Source organism: Tympanuchus pallidicinctus, unplaced genomic scaffold (assembly GCF_026119805.1).
Source record: "Tympanuchus pallidicinctus isolate F22 unplaced genomic scaffold, pur_lepc_1.0 scaffold3, whole genome shotgun sequence".
In the NCBI taxonomy this organism is placed as follows: Eukaryota; Metazoa; Chordata; class Aves; order Galliformes; family Phasianidae; genus Tympanuchus; species Tympanuchus pallidicinctus.
The window spans coordinates 72,580,915-72,597,398 of NW_026294747.1; the positions used below are offsets into that span (position 1 = coordinate 72,580,915).

Here is a 16,484-nt window from a genome sequence, read left to right on the forward strand (position 1 = left end):
CAAATGTTCTCTTTTGCTATGTTTGTTAAGTAACAAAGCCACAAAAATAGAAGGCAACAGAATGAAGTACATCAGGACAGTGCTGAAAAATTGTTCATTTTAGTTTACACCACTTGTCACAATTAAATCTCAACGTGAAATTCACTTTTACATTTGCTTCTGTATTCTAAGACGCTTAAATCTTCCATCCTGGAAATGTGGGTAAATTAAATGTCAGTGACTTGCTCACTCACTTTATTGTTTGTTTTCTTCTTCTTTTCTTTTTTTTTTTAACCTGAAGTCATGCAGTTTGTTTTTTTTTTCTCTCTTTTTCTAAAAAAAAAAAAAAAAAAAGAAAACAAAAAACAGGAACATGTTGCCATTTTACAAGCCATAAAGGATTTTTTTCCCAGATTAATTAAAAAAGGCTTATCAGGCTTGTACTACAAAAAAACAGATGGGATGACTCTAAGTAGAATCATTCATTTACATCAGAGCTTGAAATGAGTGGGGCTACTCAAGTGAGTCAAGTTTCATAAGTATAGCACAACTTGGACAGTAAAATGAACTATTACAGCTAATCAAATGTTAATACTTGAAGTCTGAGGATGACCTTGGGTTACTGAATTTGGCAAGATGCTTTTACCTACCTTGAGTTGAAAAGCGTCACAAAGGAAAGCCTGGAGAAACTATTTAAAATAGAAGCATCATAATGTTTCTGAGTCACAGAGCTTTACAGAATGGAAAGAGGTCATAGTGTGGTCAACCCCTTGAGGAAATCTGAGTAATATAAAATTTTCTGCCCTCTGACTTGACTGCATGGGTGGCTGAGCTATTTTACCACTCAGGAAGTCTTGAACAGCAAAAATGCTGATCAGAGAACAAAAGTTGCAGTACTGTTTTCCTTCCCCATTCAGTTTCTTCCATGTTTATTTTGATATTGGGGTTTTTAAACTGCATGGAATGACTTGGATGTTAATTTTTCCTGAAGTATCCTGGAAAAAAAAAATCCTATCGGTCTCGTAAAACAGGCAAAGTTTTTCCTTTAAGAAATGAATGTGATGGAAGCAGAAGGTAAATTAAAGTTTAGAAAAATGAAAGAAAACAGGATTACTCAGCCATATGTAGAAAGATGAGTGCTCACACATGTACATTTTTTGTGAATGTAAAAATAATACCTAAATATATGCAAATACATCAACTCATGCAGACATTTGTGTAGTCATACAAGGATATGAGCATAGGCGTACAGTTTGCATTCTTTATTCATCATACAAAATTATATATAGACTGGAACATATCACATCATATTCATATTCATTGATCTAATTAGAAAATTTTTGGTCTAGCATCATTGTGTTTTAATGATTTCCACCATTTATTTGTGCCAGAATACGTCTCTGAGAGTAATTCACTGAGTGAATGAAGGAGGTATATTTCCTGAAAGCAAAAGAAAACATTTGCTTTCAGTTACAATGTTTTTTCATCTTCGTGCATTCCCAAACTTACCCACAAAATTTCTTGAAGTATGAAATTCCTTTTAGGGATGTTAAGAATGAAGTAAAGATCTTAGAAGTGCTAAACCCACGAGGAACTCCTCAACAAAACACACCTCCAAATACACAAATGATTTTCTGGCTCCTATTTACACATCCGTATGTGGTAAAGGCAGAGTATTGAAAAACTTGCAGAACTGGTTGCTGGATTAAGCTTCTTCCCTTCTATCGCTGTACAGGTTGTATCTTGCCATTAAGATAATACTTCATGGATAAGGGCTATCTCTTGACTCTGTATCTGTAAAACAACCAGCACAGAGACTAATGCAAAACTGCACAAAAGGGAAAATTTCATCTCACAAGGCCATGGTTAGAAGAATGCAAAAAATGGTCAACAGTCCATCTAGCTAACTATCTTGCATCTGCCAGTATCCACAAGTGAAAATCCAAGGAAGAACAAGCATATATAATGCTTTACACATTCACACTCAAACTATTTTCATCTCAAAGATTTCCACACATTGATAAGTTTTATCTCCAGATTTAGTCTCCAGAGGATGACTTTTGCAAGAATTTGTCCAAAATCCCATTGATACCATGCCAATTTTATGCACAAGAACATCAAGCAAGTTGTCCTACCGGTCCATCACTGGCCACGTGGAAAACCACACTCTGAAGTTTGTTATGAACCTGGCTCTTATCTGTCAACATGGTGGATGCATTTCTTGTTTATGATGAAGAAAGTGAGCTGCCAGTCTTCCCATCAGCCATAATTATGTAAAGCTCTACCAGATACTCCTTACATTTCTTCTTTTGACTTCAGAGCTCTGGCCTATAGCAATTGCTGTTCGTGAGGAAATCATTAAGAAAAATAAAAAATCATTCTTTCTGCCCTTCTCTGGACCTTCTCAAATTCTAATACACCTCAGAGACCATTTTATAAGTGGAGATGGGACTGCTTTTCCTTATGTGCATCACTTTACATACATCTACATTGCATTTCATCTATCATTTTATTGCCCAGTCATTCAGTCTTTGTAATACTTCATAGTCTGCCCTTGGCCTGTGAGTCTAAATAACTTGTATCATCAGCATATTTTCTTACCTTACCGCCTACACTCTTTTTTCAGGTCATTTTTGACACTTGTTTCTGAGGCAGTGCTGGTTTAACCAGCTTGTACCAGCTGCATACTCTCAGCACGGCTGGAGTAGCTGTCTATGACCTGGACTGAGGTGACACACTGAACTGGATCAGGCAAGTGACCTGCAGTTTTTTTGCTGGGCTATTTTTAAACAGGGAGGCAGGAATAGTATAAGCTGATACTGTCAAATGTAGAAGGTTATTATTCCACTGCCCCAGTGGTAAGGTGAATGAGCAAGCTTAACCTTGAAATCAACAACTTACACTGATCACAAAACTCATGTGTTTGGACCATGGTGGCCACTGTATGTAGTGCCTCTAACTGACAAATAAGACAAAGGATAGGGTAAAAAAGCACAGGTAGATGATTTCCACCTCCTGTGTGTGGGTTTTGTGTGGGCTTATGAAGCCTTTTTGTGTGTTGACTGTGATAAAATAGAATATCTTACAAAAGAGGACAAAGCAGGAGGAAGTAAAAAGGAAAGGAGTAAAGATAAGAAGAGGGCTGAGCAAGGAAGAGAGTGCAGTGAACATACATCAATCTACAAAATCTTACAAAGTTGCTCTATCTTCTCTCTTCACCAGTGTGTGCCTTGAGAGCATATTCCATTGGACTGAAATGTTCTGGAAGCAGTATTACCTAGCTCAAAATTCAAGTACTTCCTACTTGGAAAAATTTTCATGTATGTGTCAGAAGAGATTCCATTTAAAGAAAAAGCAGAGCCCCAAATGTTCTGCAAGAACACTATCCCTGGAAACTTCTGTGAAGGAAGATGGAAGAAATCAAAATGAGTATGCTTCAGAGTAAGCTTCTAAGCTTCAGGCATTTGACATCTGTACCTCAGCTCATCACTCATCAAAGGCAGGTATTTTTAGGAAACCATTCACACAACTTCTTTGGCATGTTCTTATCGGAATGAATTATTCCCTTGATTTTGATGACAGTATTGATTATATCAACACTGACTGTAAAAAAAAAATGCTTCTGAAGTAGATACCATCTTTGTAGAACCCCACCTTATGTTTTTCCACCTTGCTTGTGACTAGAAAAAATTACATAATTTATAAGGCGGTAGCCCATGCATTGATTCTAAAAGGTTCAGTTCTCTTGGTTAAAACTTTCAGCGACTTTGTGCGCAGAAGAATTCAGAAATCATCTTATTCATCTTAGGACATCCAAGATAGACATGGACAATAACTGCAATTTTTCTTCCTTTATCACATTTGCCACCAGATATTTCCTAGAAAATCTGCTCAGCATTTCCAGAATGAGCTATTTACATTCTCCAATCTTGAAAAAATAAAAATCTACTTCAAAACATCTACAACTTTCTCAGTTGCAGCTGTTTACTCACATGGTTTTAAAACAGTGACTAGGACAGTTTAGTATCAAAAAAAAATATGGGGGATATTTTTTTTCATTTTCTTCCCTTATTCAAAATCAATTACTGAAAGCTTTGGAAAGTAAAGAAATACTGAAAAGAAAGGACTAGAATGGAAAATATTATAGACGATTAATTATAGTTATCACTGTTGCCATGATTGTGATTTACAGCACATATAACTCCTTGCAGTTAAAAAAAAAAAAAAAGAGAGAGACATAAAACATGAAATTAGTTGGAGAGCAATACTTTCTCTGTATATTTTTGTGAGTACCATACATCTACAAATTCCCTGACTGCTACCAGTTTCCTGCAATGCCATAATCATATTGGGGACAGCTTTACATCCCAATAAACTGCACAACACAAGGTTAGCTTTCCTTCCTTAAGGCAAGCAAATGAAGTCAAATAGGATGCTGAAAGAGCAAAGGACAATCTTAAAACAGTGGGACATCTGGCTACCCTATCTAAGATGGAATGGAGCAGCTGCTCAGCTGCCACAGGAATGCTCCACAAAGGCGTACAGGAACTGCCGTTCCAGATCAAACTAATGGTACCACTACCAGATGCTTTGGAGGAAGATGTAAAACTCCCATAATAGGCAATTATACAACAACATGTTGGTGAGGAAAGTTTTTTCCTTTAAGTCTCAGACATTTAGTGCATGATTTATATTCTGAAGAATGTGCATTGATTTATGTCCTGGAGAAACCAGAGCTATCCTTATAATTCATACGATGGGTAATCCTTTCTTTTGAAATATCTACATTCTTTTTCTCGGTTACATGTTATGGTAGTCATGTATTATTAAGGATCAAATATGAAGAAATGCTGCAACCAGATGAAATGCAGAGAAAAACATATAGGGACAATGCAGTGATGTAAATTTGATTACAGCCAAGAGGTTATGGATAATCTCAAAAGATGTATGCATTTTCCCTTTTAACTACATGACTGCATTAGGTATGGCAAAAATATAGCAAATAAAACACAAGTTGGAGGCATCCAGGTGTGACAGTATGCAGACTGAAGGAAATGGGGGTGAGCACTGCCAGCTGGCTGGATGAGGCCCCTGTCCTTCCTTGTGTCAGAGCTGCTAACCACCATAAAGAACAGGAACCAATAATAAACCATTTTCTAAACCATTTTCCTTAGTCATTAAAATACAGCCTGAAGAAGAGGAGGGCTTCAGTCCTATCCTTCTCATAGACTTTGATGGCGTTCTCTCATCACACAGCACATAGGCTGGTATTATCCTTGGGCAGCCTGTAGTTCAGATTTTGACTAGGCCGCTGAACTGCTTCTGAGAGCTGTTAAATCATAGACTAAGCTAGTAGATTTGTGTCATTGAGATGGCTTCTCTAAAGAGGGCATTAAATCCCCATTGGTCAGGGCTGCTACAGTAGACTGAGCAATTTTTTTTTTTCTCTCTCAGAGCATGAGCATGTACTCCAAACTATTTATGTTAAGAAAATGCATGCCAGGATCTGAATGCTTGCTAGGGGTATGACATGACAAGCACACATGCTACAGTTGTGTGCATCCTGCTGCTGCCAGAAACTGTATTTCATTTTGAACTACTTAAAGGAATAGTTTAAGTTTTATGGCAATCCACACAGTGCATCAGCATATAAACACATTCTCATCTGAGAGAAGGTTTTTGATCCATTCTGCCACTTTTGAGCCAGAAAAACAAAACAAAACAAAACAAAACAAAACAAAACAAAACAAAAAAAAAAAGGTAATGAAACAAATGGAAAATAGGAAACAGCAGACAATTCTTCAGTCACCCAAACATTTCTTGGATTATAAAACTGTGAGGAACCACAGTGCTAATCTAATCCAATCTTTCTGATATCCTGTTGTGAGTTACAGATTGTCAGGGACAGAAGTTGCACCATAATCCTTGTTAAATTTTTCCAGAGGTTAATAATCTTCCTTATAAAACTACTGCCTGTAAATCTTAGTTTTTCTAGCTTCAGTGTCCATCTACTTCATTTTGTTATGTCTTTGTCTGTTGGATGGGAGAACCCATAACTACCAAACGTATTCTCTCCACGGAGATACTTACAAACTGTGTATATGTCATCTCTTAACCTTTCTTTTGGTAAACTAAACAGATTGAACTCACTGAGTTTACAAGCCTTGTTTTCTTGTTAAATCGCTCCTGTATTTCTTCCTCAAACTGCCAGTCTCCCAGTAGGTCTTTGTAAGACGGTAAGCCTCTAAACTGAACTCATTAATCTAGACACAGGCATAGAGATACAAAATATAAAGACTCAATAGCCTAACTCCTCCTCACTCTTCAAGGATCACAAAAAACATATTTGTTCAATTACAAGTCTGTTTACATTTTGTGACCTACTGGTTAGCTAGCTCTAATAAACTCAGTGTGTTCTGTGTTGACTATTAGTCAACACAGTTTCTTAAAGAAAATGTTTGCTGGACACTCAGATGAATTCCTGACACAAATCTGTGTATATTGTACCAATGCTATTTACCTTTATTAACCCAGCTTGTAATCCCATCAGAGAAAGATATCTGGTTGGTTTGACAAGAACTATTTTCATAAACTCATGTTGATTGACATTTAATATTTTATGCTCTTTTGGAAGTTGCTGTATCCCAATTGATAACATTTCATGAGGAATTATTCCATCAAGTGCTGAAAGACTGTATTCTGTCCCTCTGGAAATTCCGCAGGTCATTTTGTATTAAGTGGATTCTAACTTATATTAAACCTATCCCTGACTTTTGTCATATAATATAACACAGCCATCACTGTAAAGAGGCTGCGTTATACAAGTGAAATGACTGAGGTAAGAGTGTAAACACTTCACTACGAATTAAACTAAGCAAGTAGTCATATTTAAGCCTTAGGCTTCCAGAAAATCAATCTTCCAGTGTGAGAAAAACTCACTGATCTATAGCCTACATGAGTGTGCTTATTTAAGAAATACATTAAATTTATTATGATAACATAGGTCAGTATATAAAAGGATGCATCAAATCCAAGCCACTTAGATTTCTCCAAAGCCTATATACCAGAGATAATACCATTCTAGAAGACAAAGAAAATTCCCATTATTTATTATAAAATAGCTTACCGTCATAAAGGCAACAGAAATAATAAACAGTATTTCAGAAGTGAAGTGCAATGGTATAATAAAATTAAATGTAATCAAAATGCCCAAAGTTCTTATAGAATAGGTCTAGAAATCAGATAAGGTGGTAAGCCAGCTCACTCTGTTATGTCAGAGCAAGTCACTCCAGTTGTCATAAAAAGGACACCTTGCACATGTACCTCCAGTGACTGTAGAGTGAAGCTAAATGAATCACTCAGCTTAGACACCTCATTTTTTATGGCTAAATGAAGATAAAATTCACTCTGCTCTTGCAACCATAGATATACACAAATTTCAGGTTTGAGGGACAGATAGTGAAGGACTTGTGTTAATTTGTGCATCAGAGTACTTCAGGCAACCAATCCTATTTAATAGTCCTTCTGATTATAGTCCAGTGCTTTACAGTTAGATTAAAGAAACTTACTTCTTTTTGCTTATTTCTTCTGCAGAAATTCAAAATCAACCCTTTGGAAATCACTTTGTAAGTCCAGCATTACATACAAAATTTGGTCCCTACTTTCTGTATCACATGACTCCCCTGTCCTTTTCCCAAGCTGCACCAACATAATCTGAAAAAAAAAAAAACCACCATTCTTTTCAGAGTTTAACTGCACTGATAGGTTGTGTTCCACATACCTGACCCAATGTACTTTACTAAGCTCCAATTCAGATCTCAACACTGTTGACCTCAAACTGACCTGAAAGCAAAAGATAAGGTCCAAGACTACTTGGCCAGAAGCAATCAAAATTTCTTTGTATTAAAGATAACAACTTATTAACTGAATTTTCTGTATCCTTGTCTTATCTGACTGATCATCAGAAGCATATCTGCTCTGACTGCTGGCCAGTGGCTGGTAAATCGATTCCCTTCCTTAGCACAGGTTTGTGACAAGTAACTGCAAAGAGTGACTCTACTCTAGATGAGATGTCTGGAATTTCCAACTTCCAGATATCCTGAGCTCTGAGATTAGATGTTCCTGGGTTGTTGCTGTTTTGGTTTTTTTTTTTGTTGCTGTTTTTTGTTGTTGTTGTTGTTGTTGGGTGTGGGGTTTTTTTTTGGGGGGGGGGAGGGGTTGTTGATTGGTTGGCTGTTGTGGTTGTTTTCTGTAGGAGAGAGGGATAAAAAGAAGAGGAATATTTTTAATCTAACAGAAATAAACATTTCCACTGAATAATAAAAAGAAAGAAAAGGCTAGGATTATCTGATAGAAAAGCTCTAAGTTTCCTTCAGCACTTTCATGTTTCTGAGTGTCATTACCAAGGCTTATAATTATACACATTAGATTCTTGAACCCTGCTTAATGATGTAAGCTAGTCTGAAAGCCAAGCCAAAATTGTCATGTAGCATAGACTCTATTGCAAATCACAGATAGTCTGAATCAAATAGTTTCTAGAATTATCTTTGTAAATTCTCCAGGAGCTTAGCTGACCCCCATCAACCTTCCAGTATGTTATAGCTAAAAAATGAAAAATACAGAGCTTGAAATGAGAAGTACAGAAAACTGATTCAGCTGTCATTTTCTGATACTGATAAAAAAAGATATAGTAAGTAGGAAGCACTTCATCTTCTTTCTTCCACCTCCTGCTTAATTTTTTAAGGACAGAAAGTAATGTTTTCCCATATACAGAAAAAAAAAACAACTCATTTTCCATCTAAACCAAATATTTTTCTTAAACTAACTTTTATTTTCCCAAATATTTGACAGGAGCAGACTGTACAGTTCTGAAGAAGTTTAGTCAGCTGTGCAGATTGACTTTTGAAGTGTAAAATAAACCTTTACTTAACAGATGTCAAGAATATGACTTTGTGAGATAATGACAGGTTTTGTAATAGGTTGGTGGTGGTTCTTTCTAAGTGGAATGAATGAAGTTTTGGTGCCAACTCTTTAAATAAAATGACAACATGATTATTAACAATTGACTGGAATCAGAAAAAAAAAAGCAACAACAAAACTGACTGTACCTCTTTTTTGTGTGCTTGCAAGGCACAAATGGCTCACTGAATTTCACCGAAGCACAACTGTCTTTAATGGGTGCATTTGTCTTCCACTTGGGAGCTGCAGTGGAGCTGAAAGGAGATAACCCATGAAGATGGCACAAGACCCAGTCTTGAAATATCTAGCAAATCTTACCTCTCTCCCTTAGGCCCATTTTCCTCTGCAAGACATGGTATCCCGATTCCACACCAATGTGGTAACAATTTCTAGAGCTGACTCATCCCTCAACTAGTCAAAACCAATTCTTTGCCCCAACAGTTCAAACAATTGGGAGGGAAAGTGAGATCCACTGTAAGATTCATGGCTTCTCATATCTTCTCAGGAAACAGTGTTGGTATTGCTGTCAGCGCACTGAACTGCACAAGAAAGGCATTAAATGTTTAATGTTTCACACAGAGCCAACTCTTTTTGCTGGGCAAAACACCAGCAGGGAAGGCTCGGAAAAACTGAGGCACCTGAAGTGAGTGGCACTAATTTTCACTGCTGGCTGAACCCATTGGTATTTGGTATGGATTCCATCAAACTTTCTCATCCTCCAAAAATAGCCCTGTGGGCTTTCATAGTGAGTCTGGCTGGTTGTGATTGTTCTATATTCTCAGCCAGACTATATCATCCTGAGCTGGAAGCTGAACTGTGGGCTCACTGTGGGACTTGGAAAAAAGAAGAGGGACAATTTTATCACTAGGTGCCCCACACTCAACTTGCTTGATGGTAATCAGGAGTTGCTCTGTGCAGACCTGGGTGCTTTCACAAGGCTGAGTCCCATTACAGGGGAGTACTAACATGGACATGTGTGCAGACTCTTTTCTTACTTGCTGGCCTTGTGCCCAAGAGCCAGACCTGCTTCTAAATATATCAAAATTTCTGAAGTCCCATGGGAACAGTTGTCCTTTGCCAGTGAGACCATGTGCTGCTCAATTCCCTGTCAGTGCTGTACTGCCAGCTCCCAGCCCTGCCAGCTGACACACCACTGCAGTGATGGCCAGTCATCCTCTCCTGCCTGTTGGGTCATCCAGGGACCAGAGCTCATCACCTCTCCAGTTTTCTTACCACTGTCCTTCAGACTGACCCCGCCAGTACTCCTGTAACTCCAGCCTTGTCACTATTTCTGTTCTTTCCTCACTCTGTCTTTATTTGGGATCTTTTTCTTCCTGTCACCTCCTCACTGCTTTGTTGAAATGATCTATTTTCTTTCCTCTCCTCCCTTTTTTTTTTCGGAAATTTTTTTTGCTATTGCTCAGATTCCCCTTCCAACCTTCAAGTTCCCATGAATCCTCTGCAGCCTGTTTTCTGGCTCTCCTCCATACATTACTTCACCTTTTCTTTCATCCTATAATATATACTTGACAGCCCTCTCCACTCTGTTGATTTCCCTGAATATTCAGGACAAGACAGTGAGGAGAAGTAAAATCATTCAAAACATGTAACAATTGTACATGGATACAAATGTCATTGCAAGTATGTTGTTTGAGTGGACAGGTTATTCAAAGCATCCCCTTCCTCCTCTGAATTGTTATATGAACTTTACAACAGAAGCTAATGAAGAAAAGCAGAAATTCTTTACTCTGCATAGGGAATCTATGCAGCAGGACTGCCATGGCTCTTCTGGACCCCTCTCCAGCTACAAAGAAAATCTATGTAAGTCCTCTGTAAATATATACCCTCAACATTTCTGTTTAATGTGTGCTATTTACACAATAGCCCATTACAATAGCCCATCTGTCAATTCTCTTTGATGGCCACAGGTGGAAGATGAATAATTCTTTTGAATGGAGCATTGAGGGTCTTTGGAGGGAAGCTTGTTTGCCACTGTAGAACTAGGCCTCCCACAGAGTCAAGATCTGCAACCTTCTGGGGCTTCCAGCCATGGCTGGCCTTTAGCCAAACAGTGCCCAGGGAAGTCAGAATTTCATGCCTTTCCAGAACGCTAATTGACTGGGGATAAACATTAACCAAGAATTTCAGTTGTGCACTCTAGTGTTAAACATGATGAGCAGATGTCCAGCTACCTCAACCCTCAGGCTTACCCTACTTCAAGGGTCTTTCTATAAGGCCCCGGAGGTCATGGAAGTTAAGTTCATTTTATTATGCAGAGGACTACAAAGCATCTAAATGTTTTTATTTTTTAATACCTCTCTACAATTTGGAAAATAACTATGAAAACTTGGACAGGGACAGGGCACGTCCCAAGTCCTTGAGATGGTTCTTACTGGTTCAGAGATCAGAGCAATGAACTGTCACCTCAACCCTGGCTGCAAGCTGGAGCCAAGTGATTATTTAGATAACATACACACTTACAGTGATAGATACTCCACCCATTCCCTGAACTCTAAGAGACATCTTGCCCTTCCAAAAATGTCATCACAGGTTCTCAACAGATTTGGCAAGGAGTATAGGCGGTTTCAATACCACTGGCCAGAATCCAGCACAGAGTGTTTAAGTCATGGGCTCCCACCCTATCACCAGTGTGGGAATAAAGTTTCTAAAAGGCGGTTAGAAATCAAAGATCAAAGAAAGAATGACAGAAATTTTTGTGACACTCTGAAACTATTTGCTGAGAGCTGTAAGATTGCTAGCCTCCTTACTTTTTTTTTTTTTTTTTCCCCAGAATGATTCAATTACTCAATTAACAAAGAAACAATCCACGCTGGCACAAAATTCAAACTAAAAACTAAGAACTACCTAAAAAATTGGTATGCAGTATGCTGCCCTTAAAGCCAGGTTGCCCCTTGCATTGTCCATATGGAATGTATTTATTGTATTAGTTTTTCCATTAAATTTCCTTTCTTTTTCTCTTTCTGCTCTTCTCAACATTTGTTTGTAGTTCTACAAAATCCTTGCTCTCATCTTCTTTATTTTTATTCTTGTATTGGAAATGATTCCTCCTGAGCCTTCTATCCCAACTTTATCCTAGCAGAACTTGAAACCATTAACACTGAAATTAAACTTTTGAACTCAGAGCGTTTGACTTTGTTCAAACTTAAGTAAAACCACCCGGAGTCCAAAAGTCCTCCTTATATTGAAAGAAGAAATTGAAGATAAGATATGGTAGAAGTGGTATACATAAGCCTCTGATTCTCTACAGCATCATCAGCTGAGAACATGTCCATACCTTCCAGTGAAATGCTGCAGCTTTAGCTGTTGCTTAAATCCACTGCAAGAAGAACCCTGACAACATCATCTTAGCTCAGACCCTAGAGCCTAGAGGCAGAAGATCTACATTTATATAGCACAAGACTCTAAATAAATTAACTCTGCTTCATAGAATGACTAATCACAAAAGGAAAAACGTTGTCATGAAGCCAGATGAGAAACTGTCTGGGAAATATCTATACTATGCTGCATGGTACAGTATAGACATGCCAAATCTAAGCTACTTTTCAGTACAATCCTTCCTCTGAATACTTATTCCACAAATGTCAGTCAGAATCATATTTTTGACATGAAGTGCCCAATGACAGAAACTGTGAAGCATTTGGGAATGTGCTGCCTTCTAACTTTAAGGCTTTCTATGCATTTAAAATGTATAGCTGTCAAAAATAGCATTTTTTCCATTACTCTTTGTTCTTTCAGTCTTTTATTTTACAACTAGGCCGCTTCCCTCCCATCTACTTTCTGTCCCATTGATAGTTAAGATTTCTGCCTGCAGTATGTAAATGCAAAGGAATGGGTTATGTAGGCAAGAATGTAGGGTTCATTAGACACCTAGAAAATAGTAAATTGCATTTTAAAAAGTGAGAATCTGAAATACTCACTTTCAGTAACTTAACTGCTCCATTAAAGTCCTTAGTGCCCCATTAGTGGCCAGTTTTAAACTCTAGGAGTGTTGAGATCAAAGCAGTTGGAGAGAAAAGTGTTTTAATTACTACCCCAATAATATCTTACACTGGACATCACAAAAGATTTATGTCTTTTTTCATCACATTTACATCTAACTTTTCTCACATTAATGTTGTGGTTGCTTATAAAAAACTGTTCAGGCTATTTCCTATGTTTTTGAGAATGGATCATTTCTAACCATCTGTACAGTTTTCTGCGGATTCTGCCCAATTTAGGCCTGTGAACGGTGGTACAGAACTCTGTAAGTCTTTTATTCTTGATCTACAGTGTCTGCCTGTCTTATTTGTAGCTGATGGCTAAATTTCTATCTGATACAATTGCTGAAATAGCCTTGAAATGGGAATTGCCCCTAACTGATGTAGTGACGTCTAGAAGCATTTGCAGAATCTAAATGACAAGCTGCAAACACTGTCAGTCTCTGGAGCAGCATGTCCAGTTCAGTTTGTTCCTGTTCCAAAAAGACATAGTCAAACTAGTGCAGGCCAGGAAAATTACTCCTAGTTCAATGGGGAATTGATTTTTTTTTTTTTTTTTAAGAAAAAAAGACTGAGAACAATACTATGTAAAAAGAAAGATAGACACTTAAGTTGTCCTTAGACAATACAGCCAGACCACATCACTCCACATTCGTGCCATAGCTAGGTCATATTCAGCCCATTTAGAGCATGACAAGATTGATCTTGGTTTGTCTTCATGCACACAGTTGTGGCTTGTTCAGCCTATGAAGGCAGAAGATGTGTATGTATCAGTATTTTGATTCAGATCAAGAGTGTGCTTTTGAAGCAGATCTCCTGATCTGATTACTTCATGGTGCAGAATGGTTTATGCATGACCTGGATTCCTTTCATATTAAATTAATCTGAAATATGTAATAAAAGTTCATCTGGTGAGCTCTAACCACTATCAGTGGGTCAATCCATGGGATTGGACTCAACTAAGCAGAGTGGGTATAAAAATCCCAAATGTGTAATGTTGATGTGGGCTCCTCAACAACTTTCATTCTGCAAATTTGGTCACTCTATGCCATGATTCTCACTAATGTAGACAAATAATGTCTACTTGCTCAGAAGCCAACGAAGAGAGCCCACACTGAGCACCACTGTCCAGCTAGATTGTTTCAAATGCTTATTTATAATCAGCCCAAATATTTTCAGTGCTCTAAGCTAACCACAGTGACAACAGCAAAGAAATTAAAAGGAACTATTACAGTGATGAAGATCTGGATCAATCTTTCAGCAAGAACAAAAAGATAACACATTCTGAACAGATTTTAGCTGCATGAAATCACATGAGCTGACTGTCTGTGTTAAACAGGGATGAAGACGACTTTGTCATCCCTTGAGTTTTCTCTCACTTCTGCCTACTTACTGTGTATCTTGCTACGTTTACTTCAATATGCATTAGTTCAGAGCAAGAAAAAGTACTTCAAACAGCAATGAAACATAATAGGAAATATTTAATAGAGAGCTTCACCTCTGCCCCCCTCTCTATAGTAGTCATTAGGAAGCCAAGATAAGGTCCCTAGCACCATGCAGGCAAAGCCTGCGTGAAAAAACCCCAAAGAAACATTGCACCTGACAAAAGGAAGTCAACTTTGGGAAACTCAAGAAATGTGTATTTGTTCTTAAATCTAGACTGGATTCAGGGAACGCGCACACAAAAAAAGGATAATATGTAGAATATCTTTGAAATATAAATAAGCATTGTCACTTGTACATGCATCTTCTTTCACAGATAATGCACTCATTTCTTTTTTTATCCAGGAAAGAAGCATAGGAAAATTTCTTATGACTCTCTGAAGGTTGTTATAAATTTTACAAACTTGTTCCCAGGGGGACCGTCCTTTGTGGCTTATCGGAATCCACTCGACTCCAGCACCTCTGCAACCACCAAGGCACGGTCCATCTGCTTCCTATGCACAACAAAGCCACTGTACTTGTCCCCAGTCCTTCAGTCATAACAGCTCTTTCTTTTTCTCAGGTACATGCCATACGAAATAGCTGAAAGGAAGAGGACCCAGAGCTGAGACTAGGGTCTATCAAGGACCAACCCTGTAGGAATACATCTCTTGTACTTTCTAAGGCTAAGATAGCAGGAAGTAGACTTTGGACCTTTCACTTCAAAAATGTTAGATTATACTTGCTACTTAATTAATTTGGCATTTCTGAATGGTCAGTTCCCCAACAGGAATAGAAAAGTTTCTGAGGTACTCAAAATACGTGATTAATATGCAGGACATGGAATTTGGGAGCTCTGGGTTTCTCGTCTGTCACTGGCTTCTTCTGCATCACTGGGAATGCATTTAAACTTCTATGCCTCAAGACCCACATCTCTATAGGCATGTCATGATGACGTTTATAAAGTCACGTCACATCCTCAAGTAGCAGGACTCTACAGGGCCAAACAACCATTAGTGTGGGCTGAGAAAGAAACAAAATACAGTTCTACTCTAAGAGTTATTTAAGGAAAGTGTGGGTGTTAAGACTAATATGTCATATTGAACAAACACACTTTCTTTGTTTTATTATTCATTTCTCACTTGGCATTCAAAGCATCGAGAGACTAATGGATTTTAACACTTGTGCATGTTTTTTCCTGTTACCGAGGGTACGGTAGTTCATAAAAGTTAGAAAAGTTTTTAATGAACGAAGTAAAAAGACATGAACTTAGGAAATTTGATCGCAAATTAATACCCTCCTAAGGGAGGACTTGTTTTTTGCCTTACTGGCTCTGCTTGTGACAAATTTGAAGCAGCATGACAACTCATTTTTCAACAAAAAAAAAAAAAGAACTTCAAAAATGTCAGTGTGATTGTTACTTAGTTCTATAGTTTTTTTTAATAATGTTGTTTTGAATGACCTTAAAGTGAATGACGCTAAAGCTGATATATATCAGTAACAGTCTCAGAGAATTAAATCAAACACCATGTGTTGGCTCTGTCTGCTTGTCTGCCCATCTCTTTTATTACCACAGCTGTTTAGTGCTTATTCATAATCAGAGTGTCTATACAATTCCAACAAGAAGTAGTAAATCAAGTATCATAATCAGATTTATCTTGAAAGTCTAGCAGCAGCCACCAAACCCTCCGAATGCTCTGCTACCTGACATTTATCCTACACATGTGAAGGTCAAAGGCTGACGTTAAGTCAAATTATAGATGTTCAGATCATGTCCAAACTGGAGTGTGTCTGGAGGGATTGGTACTGAAACCACAATTCAGCTGGTTCCAGGATTAGTATTTTGGGACAAGCCTATAAAACATTTTGCATAATTTTTAGTTTTGCAGAGATATGATCTGTACAAGAAACATAATGAAAAGAGTTTAAGCCAACACACAGTTATGCAAATGTAACTGTCATTTCATATGCATTTTAAGGCAGAACCAGTCAGAACTCATGCCAGCAGTGATCTTGCATCTACTACTTCAGGCTGCTTGTTTGTGCCTTTATGTCACCATTGCTCTCATCATAAGAGTTCATATGCATGGCTTTGTCAGAATTATAGAAAGAGCAGTGGGAAGAACG

The 16,484-nt window shown here is 37.8% G+C and overlaps 1 long non-coding RNA gene across 1 annotated transcript; it reads right to left on the reverse strand.

Moving 5' to 3' along the window:
• Positions 1 to 288: 288 nt before the first annotated feature.
• Positions 289 to 9,539, reverse strand: LOC128085466 (uncharacterized). The gene is made up of 2 exons (XR_008208985.1): positions 9,087 to 9,539; positions 289 to 1,773 (listed from the first exon to the last, which is right to left on the reverse strand). It is a non-coding gene; the product is annotated as an uncharacterized LOC128085466 (long non-coding RNA).
• Between the last annotated feature and the right edge of the window lie 6,945 nt (positions 9,540 to 16,484).